This window comes from Rhinopithecus bieti, unplaced genomic scaffold (assembly GCF_001698545.2).
Source record: "Rhinopithecus bieti isolate Rb0 unplaced genomic scaffold, ASM169854v2 scaffold_19858, whole genome shotgun sequence".
NCBI lineage: Eukaryota > Metazoa > Chordata > Mammalia > Primates > Cercopithecidae > Rhinopithecus > Rhinopithecus bieti.
The window spans coordinates 1,471,693-1,485,895 of NW_016810077.1; the positions used below are offsets into that span (position 1 = coordinate 1,471,693).

General features: G+C 40.7%; 1 protein-coding gene across 11 annotated transcripts in view; it reads right to left on the reverse strand.

The window, feature by feature from the left end:
* Positions 1–14,203, reverse strand: part of LRRC8D (leucine rich repeat containing 8 VRAC subunit D) — a 123,639-nt gene that overhangs the window by 99,893 nt on the left and 9,543 nt on the right. Inside the window, exon 1 of one of the 11 annotated variants that reach the window (XM_017891241.1) lies at positions 2,099–2,373. The exons of the other annotated variants lie outside the window; for them this stretch is intronic. The gene's annotated coding sequence lies outside the window, so the exon portion shown is untranslated. Of the gene's footprint in view, positions 1–2,098; positions 2,374–14,203 lie in introns of those variants that run through there. 11 annotated transcript variants of the gene reach the window in all.

The following is a 14,203-nucleotide window of genomic DNA, read 5'->3' on the forward strand; positions in this document are numbered from 1 at the left end:
AAGACTGAGCCTTTGCAGGGGGGTGGGGCTGGATTTATGCAAATTTTCAAAGTTAACAGCCACATCCCAGTATAGCCACTACAGCTCAGCAGCTGTGAGAGATTCAGGATGGGAAATTACTTGTCTTGTGCCTCGCTGGCTCAAAAGAGAAAGCGTGCACACAGCTGCCAACACTGAGCAGCCAGGAACTGCAGAACAACAGTAACAACAACAAAACTACATAGTATCCTCCCTTCCTCCTAGGATCTCTACTCAGATCAACCTTTCAACCTCATCCTCACAGTCTACCAACATTTACATATACCACTTCCAAATGGAGCATAATCGCAAGGTGCATTCTTCCAGAAAATGATTCCGTAGTTCTCTGTGCTATGTAATCACCGAGAAGTTCCATAGTCCTGGGATTACATTCATTCATTTTGTTGAACTCTGACTTAAGTGGACTTGAGTATAGTGTTAAAAAGATTACACAGATGGCTTAAAAATCTGCTGTATGCAGTGTGCCGGCTATGGTGATTCGCATTTGTAACCTGCCTGCCCTTACATGCACAGTCTACCAGGTTACAAAGCGCTTACAGGACTATCTCTGACAAATGGCTCCTTTTATCATCAAGTTGTTGGCATTCATGGTTCCATACTCAAAATGGAGAACAGAATACAAATAATAATTATTCTACATATAAAGCTCAGTTTTGACTGAAGCAGAAAGGAACTGATAGATATTAAGCTCCTCCTATTCAGTGCTAGACAACTTCACATTTTAAACCCCTCTTGGCCTTAATATTTTCCAACAGATCTGCAAAAACCCTATTCCCAAGTAAGGAAACGGTCAGAGAAATTAAGTAACTGTTCCCATGTCTCTGCTAGAGAGTGGTCAAATGGAGAACTGAATACAAGTCTTTCCTGATTATAAAATCTGCACCATTTCCCCTACACTGTGAATTCCTACAATGATCATGAATTCTTTTTTTTTTTTTTTCTGAGACACAGCCTCGCTCTGACGTCCATGTTGGAGTTCAGTGGCATGATCTCAGCTCACTGCAACCTCCGCCTCTCGGGTTCAAGTGATTCTCCTGCCTCAGCCTCCTGAGAAGCTGAAACTACAGGCACATGCTACCATGCCCAGATAACTTTTTTGTACTTTTAGTACAGATGAGGTTTCACAATGTTGGCCAGGATGGTCTCGATCTCCTGACCTCATGATCTGCCCGCCTCAGCCTCCCAAAGTGCTGGGATTACAGGCGTAAACCACCATGCCTGGCCAACGATCATGAGTTCTAGGGGGAAGGTTCAGCACAGCAACCATCCTGTGATCCATCCCTTCCTCTCTGAATGATCCTGCTACTTACCAGCTATTGCTGTTGTGCTAGGCAGTTTCTTTAACCACCTGAACAATACCTTAATTTCTTGGGCAGAGGACACTGGCTTTTTCCATTATCTACTGCTGGCTATCAGTCGTTTCAGAATTACTTGGTGGCAAAAGTTCAAAAGGTTCTAGAATGGCTACTCATATGCCAAGGTACAAAGTCTGTCCAGTTCAGAACCTAACGAGCTGACTAAAATTTGCTCCCTGCATTATTTTTTCTCTAACTGGGACTCTTTAAGAAAGTGGTAAATGCTGTTCACAAAAATACACACGGCTTCAAGTTGACATTCCCTCATTTTCTGTTCCCTTCTGCTTTACCACTTAGTTCACAATCACCTGTCAGTAGCATGCTGCTATCAGCTCCCGATGCAGGCCAAGAAACAGAACACAAATGAAAAGGTGATTAAGAGTCTTGTGCGCTCAAAAAAAAAAAAAAGGGGGTGGGGGGAGTCTTGACAATACTGAGGCCTCTAAGACGACGAACTATACCTCGCCCACCCTTTTCTCTCCACCTCACAGGCTTGAATTGTAGCGCACTCAGATGACCATGGCCTTCAAGTACAAAGGCAGGGGCTGGGAAGAAGACTGCAAGGACCAGCGAGATGCATTCCTGTCCATTAGGCACTCACAGTCTAATGAGGGCTTCTTACTAAAAGACTTCTCGAGGGATCTTAGCATCCTTTTAGGGTCTAGCTCTGTCCACCTTTTTCCTTCTCTCAGTCCTTTGCTTACCGTGGTCCTGGCAACTCTTCATCTCTTTTCACAAACTTAATACTTCTTCCCAAAGAGCCACCACATATTTCCCACAAAGAATTCAATGTGGTGAGTGGGGATGTGAAGCAGGACATTTAGCTAGAAACTTCTCTCATTTAAAAAACCCTGTCAATTATTACCATGTTTTTAAGGACACAATCATGTTTTGAAATAACTTTTGGTATCCCTCCTTCATTTCTGTTACTCATTATCTAAGAGCCCAAAGGAAAACCTCTGAAGAAAATATTTAAATTCTTAAGAAAAGGCAAAGGAAAACTTAAACCTGCAGAGCCTTTGTTTTTTATATTTGGGACTCATGAGATTAGATTATCTAACTTCTTAAAATCTCTCTTAGTTAGGAAAAATTCAAAGTCATTAATCTAGAAACAGTCAACAGTAGACTATTCCTATTTTGTCCAAGTACTGTACTGAGTGATAATTTAATGATATATAGGAAAGTTTGTATGGTTTAATAGGTAACAAAATACAGAAGAGCATTTGGTGGGAGACTAACAATGGTATTCACCTATGTTGCTATGTCCATGCCCAAATGTGTAATACTCTCCCCTCCAGAGCAGTGGCCAGCTGTGGGGGAAGGGCAGCAACATTTCTCTTTCTTAGGCTCCCTATAAACCCAAACCCTTCTCCTTATCAAAAATATTTATTAACATTCACTCTGTAGGACTCCCAAAGTTTACAGTTTGGAGAATACAACACAGCCCCTGACATTTCCTAATCCTAACTACCATGAGGCCTGAACACCACCTCATACTTTCCCCAGGTCAGCTATTCGCCCGCTCCTTCTGTGTTTCATGGAGAAGCGTTTCTTTCTCATAGCCGCTGTTATGCTTGTGTGTGTGTGTGTGTGTGTGCATGTGTGTATATATAAATTAAAATCACAACCTCATAAAAAGAAAAAATGCACTCTCAGGTAGGCACAAATGATGCCACAAAAGATTTTGGAAAAATGTGGAAGGTTCACTTTGAAAATCTCCACTCCCTAAGTACCATAATCCCCAGATGAAGAGAGCAACACTGTGAAAGCCATTTTAGAAGCTCCAAATTCCGTTTCAAGAAACAGCTTTTCTGAGGACTAATGGGTGTGGAGGAGGAGATGATAAACTCATCTCTAAAAAACAATGCTGCTTATCTTTCTTCATTTTAAAAAAGAAAGATCTTAGTTTGGTGGTTAAAAATGTTTGCCACAAGCAGTTCTCTGTGTGAAGATCAGGATTCTTGGTGATTATTACACACAGATTTTGCAAACAAGAAAATAAAAAAATGACAAGCTGTCTGGTGACTAAAGAGATGCCCTCTTTGCACTATCAGTCTTCACAGCAGTGTCCCTACCTTGTCTTCACCTCTGGGGTAGCACATGCAACAGGATTCTCTGGGAAGGAGGTCTCTGGCACTCACATTCACCTCCTGGCCTCTGCAAAACCTGAACTGTGGCTTTCAAGGAAGCCTTTCTCAGAGCCAACTGGCTGGCCTGATTGGCATTTACCCATAGAGGGTTATTAGCCATCTTTAAGAAACCAGAGTAAGTGTCATTTCACATGACAAAATGCAGCAAGGGGTTGCAAATCATCTTAAAAAAAAAATATGCCTGTAAGATAGTTTCCTGGCTTTGAGCCAGCAATAAGGAAAGCACTACGTAAAGCACCCCACAGCATGACTTAGAAGATGCCAGTCACAAGGCAGAAACATAGGGCCAGGGTGGCTACAGGCCTGAGCTGGTATCTCTCTTAAGCTCAGTGCTCCAATTTCCTCAGCTTCCAAACACACGCAATGAACCCACATGCCTTGCACAAAATTACTAACATTACATAGGACAAACCCTCACAGGCCCTGCCTCAATGAATTCTCAGAACTGCCTTCGCAGGGAGATATTATTATTAATGTTTTACAGAAGCAGCAGCGGGGCTCACAGATGTTAAGCGATATTCTCAAAGCCTTAAGTAATGGAGCGAAAACTCACCTGGGTCTGTTCTTCCTTCTTTTAATTGAATAGAAATGAGTGGGTGCATTTTGGCTGTGGATACATTATTCTGTACTACATATCTTTTGCTCAGAAAAAAATTCCCACCTTAAAAACATAACTTGCAATGTTCTCTCTCAAGTGCATCATACACCGTCATCACCTCACCAGATTTTGGTACAGTGTAAAGGATAAACGTGTAATTCTGCAATAGGCCAACTGACTTTAAGCCATAGGAATATAAGTAGATATAAATTAGGTAAAATATGCACTTGAGCTGCAGCTGGATATTATTCTACAAAATAGTAAGACAGATCCACTGATCAAACTGTGATAAACAAAATCTTAACACATTTTTCCAAGCTTCCTCTTTCATTCTTCAATTAGTATGCAAAAAATGCATGTAAAGTAGGACATGTTGGTTGATGTGCTGGGATTTACTAAGCATAATACTGTGAAAGAAGGGTAAGATACCCCAAAATTCTGACTAAATGCAAATACCTGTATAAAAGACTGTTCAAAATGTTCCCAGCACAGACTGCCAGGAATGAATGGCCTTGGGTTATTTAATGACTGTTGATTTTGATGTGTATTATGTAGACGAAATACTGTCCTATAATTCATTCTTCTTTGGAAAGCATGTTTTGTCTGTTAATCTTCTGTGGTAGCATCTGTTTCCTTATTTGAAACATTGTTTTAATTCTCTTTGGGCAATTTTATTTATCTTATTTTTATTTTTGAGACAGAGTCTCACTCTGTTGCCCGGGCTGGAGTGCAGTGGCACAGTCTCAGCTCACTGCAGCCTTGTTTTCCAGGGCTCAACCAATCCTCCCACCTTAGCCTCCCCAGTAGCTGGGACTACAGGGGCTCGCCATATCCAGCTAATTTTTCTTTTTCTTTCTTTCTCTCTCTCTCTCTTTTTTTTTTTTTAAGGGACAGGGTTTCACCATGTTGCCCAGGCTGGTGTCAAACTCCTGGACTCAAATGATCCACCCATCTCGGTCTCCCAAAGTGCTGGGATTACAGGTGTGAGCCACCACGCCTGGTCTGGGCAATCTTGTTTTTTAAATAACATATTAAAAAGCCCAACAATGTAAAAGGGTTGCATCCTAGAAAGTCAAATAAACATAATGTTCATTATTAAGAAGTGCTCTTAAAAATGACTTTCAGAGTTCATAAGGAGTAAGTCACAGACATCATATCTTGAATACAATTCTCCATTATACATTATAGTGGAGTCTACACGAAGAAAAACAATTCCTGAATAATTTAAGGTTACAAAATTAGATACTTTAAATTTCATCTCCTTTCCTTTGCCTGTAGTGGAATAGCCAAGGCAAATAGCACGAAAGAGAAACGGAGTACCTGAAAACTCCAGAAACTTTATTATGAACTTTTAATAGCTTGTTCATGAACTTTTTAACTAATCGTAGTTTAATAAATGCCAAGCACTTTACATGTATTAACTCAATTATTCCTGACAACAACTCTATGAGGTAGGAGTTATCATTACCTCCATATTACAGATGAGAAAACAGACATGGAGATGTTAAGTAATTTGCCCAAAGTCACACTGCCAGTAAATACTAAACCTTCAGTAGCCTGGCTGACCAGAATCTACTTTTAACCAACACATTTTCTTACCCAGAAGACCCAATTGGATTGAGTTTGCTTTCCCTAGTGTGAAAGTCCATGAGGTACAGTGCCATAAATACAGCAGAAGAAAAGAAGTGGGGAGGAGTGGGGTGAGGGGCTCAGAGACTTTCCAGTTTGTAGCAAGAATGTAACCACTGGTCATAGGGGCACCAGGCTGAAAGCTTTAGGAATTCAGGGATGCAGAACCTGGGCCACATTGCTGAATTAATAAATATTAAGAAGAAAGGAAAGATATTTGCAGAATGAAAAAGCCAAGAGGAAGGGCTGCTTCCTCACCTTGACCAGAATCCTGGATTTCAAGGCTCCAGGATTGCCTGGCTACAGCACAACTGAATTAGCAACTGTAAGGAATGCAGTGAACCCATGTACTTTGATCTTGGTAAAGCAGTTGATACAGTGTCCTGTAAAATCAGGATCCTAAATCAACTAAAACTTATGTTGTTCCAAGAACCACACAAGTTAAGCAGGCTAGAAAGAAAAACACTGGCTACATCTACCAGTATGATGAAGAAAAGAGCCACAAGGAGTGGAATTCAATCCGTATTCAAAAGTAACTTAGAAATTACTCACGCTGTTTTAATCAAATTTGCACATAACATTAATTTGGGAGGTCTGAAGAGGGCAAATGAGGGCGAGCCAATTGACTTAGTTAAATTAGCAGAGAGGTAAAGAAAAACATGAGTTCAGTTTCATTTTTGTGTCCCCTTTAATTTGCAGGGAGTGGCTATGGATGTCCAACGGGTAGTAACCACCTCTAGACCTAAAATGCCAAGACTGAACTAAGTAAGCAATAGCAAATAGATACATGTTTAAAATGTTAAGACTTCAGGTCTGAACTTCACAGAGCATGATCCTATTATTCCATACACTATCAGTAAAGTTCCATGGGAAATAATATTCCTTTCAACAAGACTTCGCTAGGAAAACCCAAAGAAAAGCAGGGGCTCAAAGGCTGAGTTTAGGAGGTCAGATGAAAAAGTCAGTGGCGTATGTATAATCTGGCCCCACTACAAATATGCCGCACAGGCAGAAGGTCATGAGAATGGTTTGCAAACACATGGCAAGACAAAGAACAGCACAGAAGGGAGAGAGAAGCAAGCTAAAACTTGAACTAACATTATTTTTTTAAGCATAAATTATAATTTCTAATTTCTTTAATGTTGAGAAATAGCTTATCCCTTGGTAGAACTATCTGTCCTCCCAGCAAAAATGTATTTTAAATGTTAGCGGTTGATTTAGAACAAACAAATGAGAGTAAGAGAGATCTGAAACATTTGAAAAAAACAAAATGACCTATATTCAGGCTGGGCCCTAGGAAATGTAAAAGTGAACATCATTGCATGCATGCAGCTCCTGAGACTGAAGAACTGAGCACTATTAGCTCTGTAGCCAACTTGCAGGAAGAGGTTCTTGCCCAGATATGGGTTCTAAGTATATCCTAGCAGGCTTGTTTATGGGAAGAAAGCATATGTTTCTAGAAAATAAAAGGCTCTGAAAGGAAAGAGGGTCACTAAATAATTAAAACTTTCTAATATATCACCCTTACTACTCTCAATCATAATTTGTACAGTTATTTTTTAAGGTGAAGCCCTCAATATATGAGCAATGCAGGCAAGGAATACCTTTGGGTATCTGCAGAATTAATGACAATAGTAACAGCAACAGCAGCTAACACCTGAGTGTTAACTATGTGCCAGGAACTGTTCTAAGCATTTTATATAAACTATCCTTACAACTAACCCTAGGAGGAAAATATTGTTATATCTTCATTTTATAGAAAGTTAAATAACTTTCCCATGTTCCTATGGCTGGAAAGGCAGAGTAAAAACCTAGGCAGTAGACTCCAGAGCTCATGCTCTTCAAGAAATTGTCATTGAAGACAGGTAAAGCCCACAATAAAATCCCATATATTCCTCTGCCTTCTAAAAGAAACAGCAACAAAAACAGAGAAATCTAGCACAGAGGCATAAGGATTAGAGTCATCCCACACTGTAGATTTGAATAGGAAATATATGTGAAAAACTTCAGTCAAATGACAATGCTCTGAGAGATCACTGATTAATACTTACACAGGACAAAAAGCAAACCGTAGAACCTACACAGACAGATCTTCCACAAAGTTTGATGACTGGCCCCCTCCCATGGTTTAAAAAATCATCCATACAATGACAAACTCAAAATTAGCTTCAGCTTAGACCTTTCTCTAGAATGCCCCAATGCCCTCTAGAACCCTTCCCTCACCAGGCTGCCCGCAGAACCACCTGCAGGGCCTTCAAAACACACTTTCCCAGGCCCCTCCCCAGATGTGAACCATTGAAATCACAGAGGTGGAGGGGTGCTCCTGGAATCTGCACATTTAAGAAACTCCCAAGTGATTCTTAGATGCAGTCTAGTTGGCGAAAGCCCGCTGCAGACACTCTACTTCTTCCTCCATGCTACCACCAGAATTGCTGAAGGCAGAGATCAAGGCAAAATTATTTCCCTTCTCAAGAACCTTCAATGGAATAACCTTTATTCAAAGGCAACCAAGTGAAGTCTAAATTCCTCAGCAGGACACTCTAGGCCCCTCTCTAATCTGTCCCAAACTACGTATCCAGCTGCTTTCCTCCTCCATCCCTCAGTCCATCCCAGCAGCATTCCCCAAACACATTCTGTACTTCTACATCTCCATGCTTTGCTGCTCCAATGTTCCCTCAGTTCTCCCATCAATTCTCTACCTGTCACCATCTTTGTCATCCTTCAAGGCCCTACTCAAGGTATTTTTTCCTTGTGAGACCACCCTGATCTTTCAGTCTCTTCTTCTGAGCAAATGTCCAAAAAATTTAGCTCTCACAAGAATTACAACATATACTGTAAACTGTGCTGAATTACACTAAACTGTTTACATGCAGGTCTTCTCTTCAAAGCAGGGGCATATCTTACTCATCTTTCATACTGTGGATGAGAAAGAGACCTAGGTCAAAGTTTAGCTCTCCCTGCTAGTTACTAGCACTGTAATCTTGAGTGGGTTATTTAAACACACTGAGCCTCAGTTTTGTAATCTTTGAAATGGAACACCAATGACACCAACCTTCATGGCTGATATAAAACATGAAAAGTGGCCCACTGTGGACCACCTGAAATGCACTAACATGATAGCTGTTGTTAATATTTAGTGTTAACTTTTGTTTCCCATCCCACTAGAGTGCACTGCAGACAACGTAAATGCTCAAAAGCATTTGCTTTTACTCAGAAAAGCATTTGCTTTCAAAGCAATGATAAATGTTAAGTGATTTCTTAAAGTCCTTTCTCCTGACCCAATTTTGTTCTGTTATAAAGAAAATTTCATATTTCTATTCCTATTCTATTTGTACTCTCTTTTCTTTCCTTCAAAAATTAATGTTCAAAATTCTAATGAACAAGCCCTGTCAGTGTCCCTCCTACTCTAGCTTGGCTGTTTGCTTTGAACTACAGTAACTGCCTGCAGCCACAGTGTCGCTGCCCAGAGAATTGCCTGTTTCACCCTTACAACAAATAGCACTTTGTAGGCAAACTGGAAGAGAGCCCAAAGTAGGAGGGGGGAAAACCAAGGAAAAGGAATTTGGGCCAAAAACTGAGTTGACACCCACATATCATTCACACTAGAATACAGGTAAGGAGAGAACAGGAAAGAAAAGGGGTTCAGATCAACACAAACCTTCCCCAACCACCTACCTCACCACCCACCCGTGGAAAATGCATTCCAAGACTCACAAAGGACTTGCTGGTCAGCTCACTGCGAGACACACATGGCTATTGTTGTGAATAAAATACTGTCATATATAATAGCCTCTTATCCTCACCAAACCAATCCTATTGGATTGTCCCCTCCCCCATTTACAGGAGATGAAACCCAAGGTCACACAAGTCCACAGAAGAGAGTGCTGGGACTAGAACTCAAGTCTTTTAAGCTCCAAATCCTAGGTCCTTCCCACTGCCTCTATATAGGTTGGAAAAAGCAATTTAAAAAGTGCTCTTAGAGGCTCACCAAATCCACCAGTTGTAAAGGTAAAGGTAAAACAAGATGGGTTTTGTGCTGTTAAAAACAACTCTGGTGCCAAGGATGCGGGTTGTCACAGCAACAAGGCTCCAACTACAGCCTTTGTAATGATCAGTCCAGCATTTTAGTATGGTGTTCCAGGAAGATCCTTTAGTCAGGTTTCTGTTCCTAGATGGAAACTGTCTCCATGATTTCATTTGTTCATTTGGTTTGGGGAGGCAGGATCAGGGAAGGAATATAATTTTCTTTCTTTTTTCAACCAAACTCTGATGCTGACTTTAAGACTGAGGTAATGTGGAAGGCAAAAGACGTTTCTAAAGCAAATTTGTGTTCGTCATTGTTGTAAGGGAGTTCAAGGGGCAACGAAGCAGTCCTAAAAAGCACAGATCCTGAAGCCACGGCAGCTTGGGTTCATATCACAGTTCTGCTACTTCCTGTAATGACCTTGGCTGCTCATGGTGATTGGGAGTAGTAGCCAGACTAGAGAACCCAGCCTTGGTTTCCTCTGCTACAAAACGGGGCTGTTGTCAGAAGCAAATGAGCTAATATATGTAAAGTGCTGCAAACAGTGCCTGGCACATGGTGAAGTGTTTCCCAGTCTTATTTCCAGATTAGTCACTAGGACTGGATTCTTTTTTAAGTGTATTTTATAAAAAGGTTAAAGAAGACTTCTTATACAACTTGTTAATGCATAATGCCCCAAACGAGCACAAAGATTATTTACAAGTTTCACTTCCTGACAGGATCTTCCAGGATTTCCATCTGTAGAGTAGAGTCCCTAGAAGGCCGAGCAGTGGAATCTGAAGAATTTTTCTTTTTCCCAACAACAGTGCAAGAAAACCTAAACCCATTCTCTCAGTATTACAAATGGTTTCCATAAGGGGGAAAAATCCATAAAGATCCTTACTGCATTAAAGTAACAAATAGAAGAGGACATTTTAAAATGCATTTATTCTAAAAAGCAACCAAACTATCAGAAATTTAAAGTTATACCAGTCTAGAAAGACACAGCTCAGATCATACAGGGATGACAGTCCTAGGACTGGAATAAAACCTGCAGATGGATCAAAAGATGTCCCCCCACCACCAACCACCAGAAAATGCTGAAATTCCAGGAACAAAGTACTATATACTTGGGATGATTAAGAGCAAAATGCTTTTAAAAATCCTCTCAGACTAGGATTCTGCTAGTAGCAGAAATCTATTCAAATATTACTCTCTTCTCTTTCCAAGAGGCTGTATGTACAACAAATTACACAAACGATGTTGGATTTTCCCCCAGAAAAGCAAATAAAACTAAAGACAGGAGCACTATTGGGGTCACAGTAAAGGTCTGAGGTCCTGTCCTGCACCAGGATACCCAGATGGTAGAGGGGGGCTAAAACCCAGTGGACAATGTCCTCCCAGCAGTGTGCCCTGACAGGGCAGACGCAGCCCCGCTGACACTGCTTCACACAAAGGGACCCTGGAGGCTGGCCCTTCAAAAGCAAAACAAGCTGGTGTTCCAAACCATCTTTTTCCTAGGGACTGCTGTGCATACCCCCTCAAAGTCATAGTTGGGGTGGGGGAAAAAAGTGATGCTTTGTACTCTAACATAGCCATCTTTCCACAATGCAAACATTTTCCAGCTTTCTTGGTTTACTTTTTGCTATCAGCTGTTCTCTGGACCCCTCTTCTTTATCTCACTCCCTAGTCTTCTTTCTGACATAAACTCTTTCCCTTCCTTTTCATTCTAATTCCCCTTTTGGAGAAGCCACAGTATACATCAACATGATACACTAGGAATTGCAAAATAATAGCAATCTTTGCCCCTTGCCAATATAGATTCTGCACTATTTCTAAATATTGACATTTTTTCTTTCTTTCTCTTTCTTCCCCATTTACCCCAAATCAATTTTAATATATGAACAAATCTTCCCGTATCTCCTGGGGTAGATGATCTCTTTACTCTACCCTTCCTTCTCTCTCTGTATGTTCCCACCTGTCCTCTCCCCCTTTATATGCATAATCTACCTATTTCTCCCTAAACCTATTCTTCCTCAGGCCAGAAAAACTGTTCAAATGCAATCACCCCAGATGTAATACGCCACATTTAAAGGTCAGAAATTTTTACTAAAACTACGAGGCTTGGGGTTTGCTTTGCTCTGCTTTGTGTTTGGGGTTGGGGGAGAAAAGGATGAAATCAAGTTTCGCTTTATGTCCATTTAAATTAATGTTTAAAAGTGTATTGTGGGCCAGGTGTGGTGACTCATGCCTGTAATCCCAGCACTTTGGGAGGCTGAGGCAGGCAGATCACACGAGGTCAGGAGTTCAAGACCAGCCTGGCCAACACGGCGAAACCCCCTCTCTCCTAAAAATACAAAAATTAGCTGGGTGTGGTGGTGCACACCTGTAATCCCAGCTACTCAGGAGGTTGAGGTAGGAGAATCACTTGAACCCGAGAGGCAGAGGTTGTAGTGAGCCAAGATCACAGCACTGCACTCCAGCCTGGGCTACAGAGTGAGACTCCATCTCAAAAAACAAAAAAACAAAACAAAACAAACAAACAAACAAAAAACCTGTATTGTGCTTTTTATTCAAACCCTATGCTTCCATTTATCTGGCCACGAAAGGGCTATCTCTAAGAGCCTAAAGAGGCTGTTTCCAGCTCACAAAGCTATTTTGTTTGGTTTATAGGAAGTTCTAAAATGTTGAATTAGCCAACCAGATTTCACACAATAATCCAGATTTCTGGCTTACAGTGAAAAATCAGAAAATCTGGCAACACCAGCCCACACGCGGCAACAATGCACTTCTGATGGGCCTCCCACTCCTGATGACCCCACCTGGAGGGCGAGTGCCTGCTGCCATAAATCATCTCTGAGGCATACTATTTGCTCAAGACCCCCAGGCTACTGCTAGTATCCAACTCTGATTAGCACAGAAATTACAGATCTAACTTCTGCTTGGTACAGAACTTAGCAGGTATAAATAAGTTATAAGGAAAATAATTTAGAACAGGTGAAAGATAAACTATTTTGGAATAGAAAAATATCTTAAGAGAGCTAAGTTGAAGAACAAGTGCATCTCTCCTCTCTCTCTCTGAGTGTGTGTTCGTAGAAAGGGGGTGTTTTGTGCAAGATATATAAAACTGCAGCCCACTTCCCACTTTGTACTTTATTACTGGCTAAATATTAAGATAAATAATACAATTGTTAAAGTAAAACTTGAACAGAATAAATTCGCTCCAGTAAAGAGATTATACTTGAGTATAATGAAGCATAATTTTATTGTATTTAAAAAATAAAGGTACGAATGAAACAGCCTATGAATATGATGTAGATATATGGATATTTATTTATTCATTCATTTACTTTGAGGATATAGTTTTTTTATTGAATATATTTATGGCATTTATTCAGCAAACATTTGTTATAGCAGTTTTTTCAGCTAAGACATAACACCTTAGCAAATATTAGGTATATCTTTACATGATATGTTTATGCACAGTAGTTATTGTGGGTGAGATTTAACTAGGAAGAGCGTGCTTAAGATGTACTTTACAAGCGGCATTCTATCATCAATATGGGTGACAAAAGAGAACAGGGCTAGAGAAAACACCAGAACAATTAAGTGATTTAAAGTTACCCTCTCAATTCCAGGATAAAATTTCATTCAAGTAGTTTTATCAATAGGCTGATACTTCTAAGACCAACTTGGGATGACAAAAGCATTGGCCTGGAAGCCTAAATGCTGGGAATGCCACTACAGCTCTACTCTTCAAACATGCAGCACGAACCAGAGGGAGTTATCTGGTACCTTTACACCTCAAAACCTGATTCTCTTTTTCTTGTAACAGAAATATTACTAGGTATCATAGATGTTATAAAATAAATACAAAGAAATGTGCAGAAATGAGAAAGGGAACAGTAGATAAGAGAATAGGTATATACTGAGGCCAGGTGCAGTGGCTCACGCCTGTAATCCCAGCACTTTGGAAGGCCGAGGCGGATGGATCATGAGGTCAGGAGATCGAGACCATCCTGCCTAACGGTGGAACCCCATCTCTACTAAAAATACAAAAAAAAAAACAATTAGCTGGGTGTGGTGGCGGGCGCCTGTAGTCCCAGTTACTTGGGAGGTTGAGGCAGGAGAATGGCGTGAACCTGGCAGGCGGAGCTCGCAGTGAGCTGAGATTGCGCCACTGCACTCTAGCCTGGGCAACAGAGTGAGGCTCCATCTCAAAAAAAAAAAAAAGAGAGAATAGGTATATATTACAAAATATTTAAAGGTCTGGTTTAAAATATAAAAGTCTAGTATAAAAATGAGTCTGGTTTCAAATCCCATCTCTGCCACTTCTATGTGACGTTGTTGTAAATTACATAACCTCTCCAGCCTTATGACCTCATTTGTACAGTGGGAATAAGTCTACCTTTCACTCAGAATTGTTTTG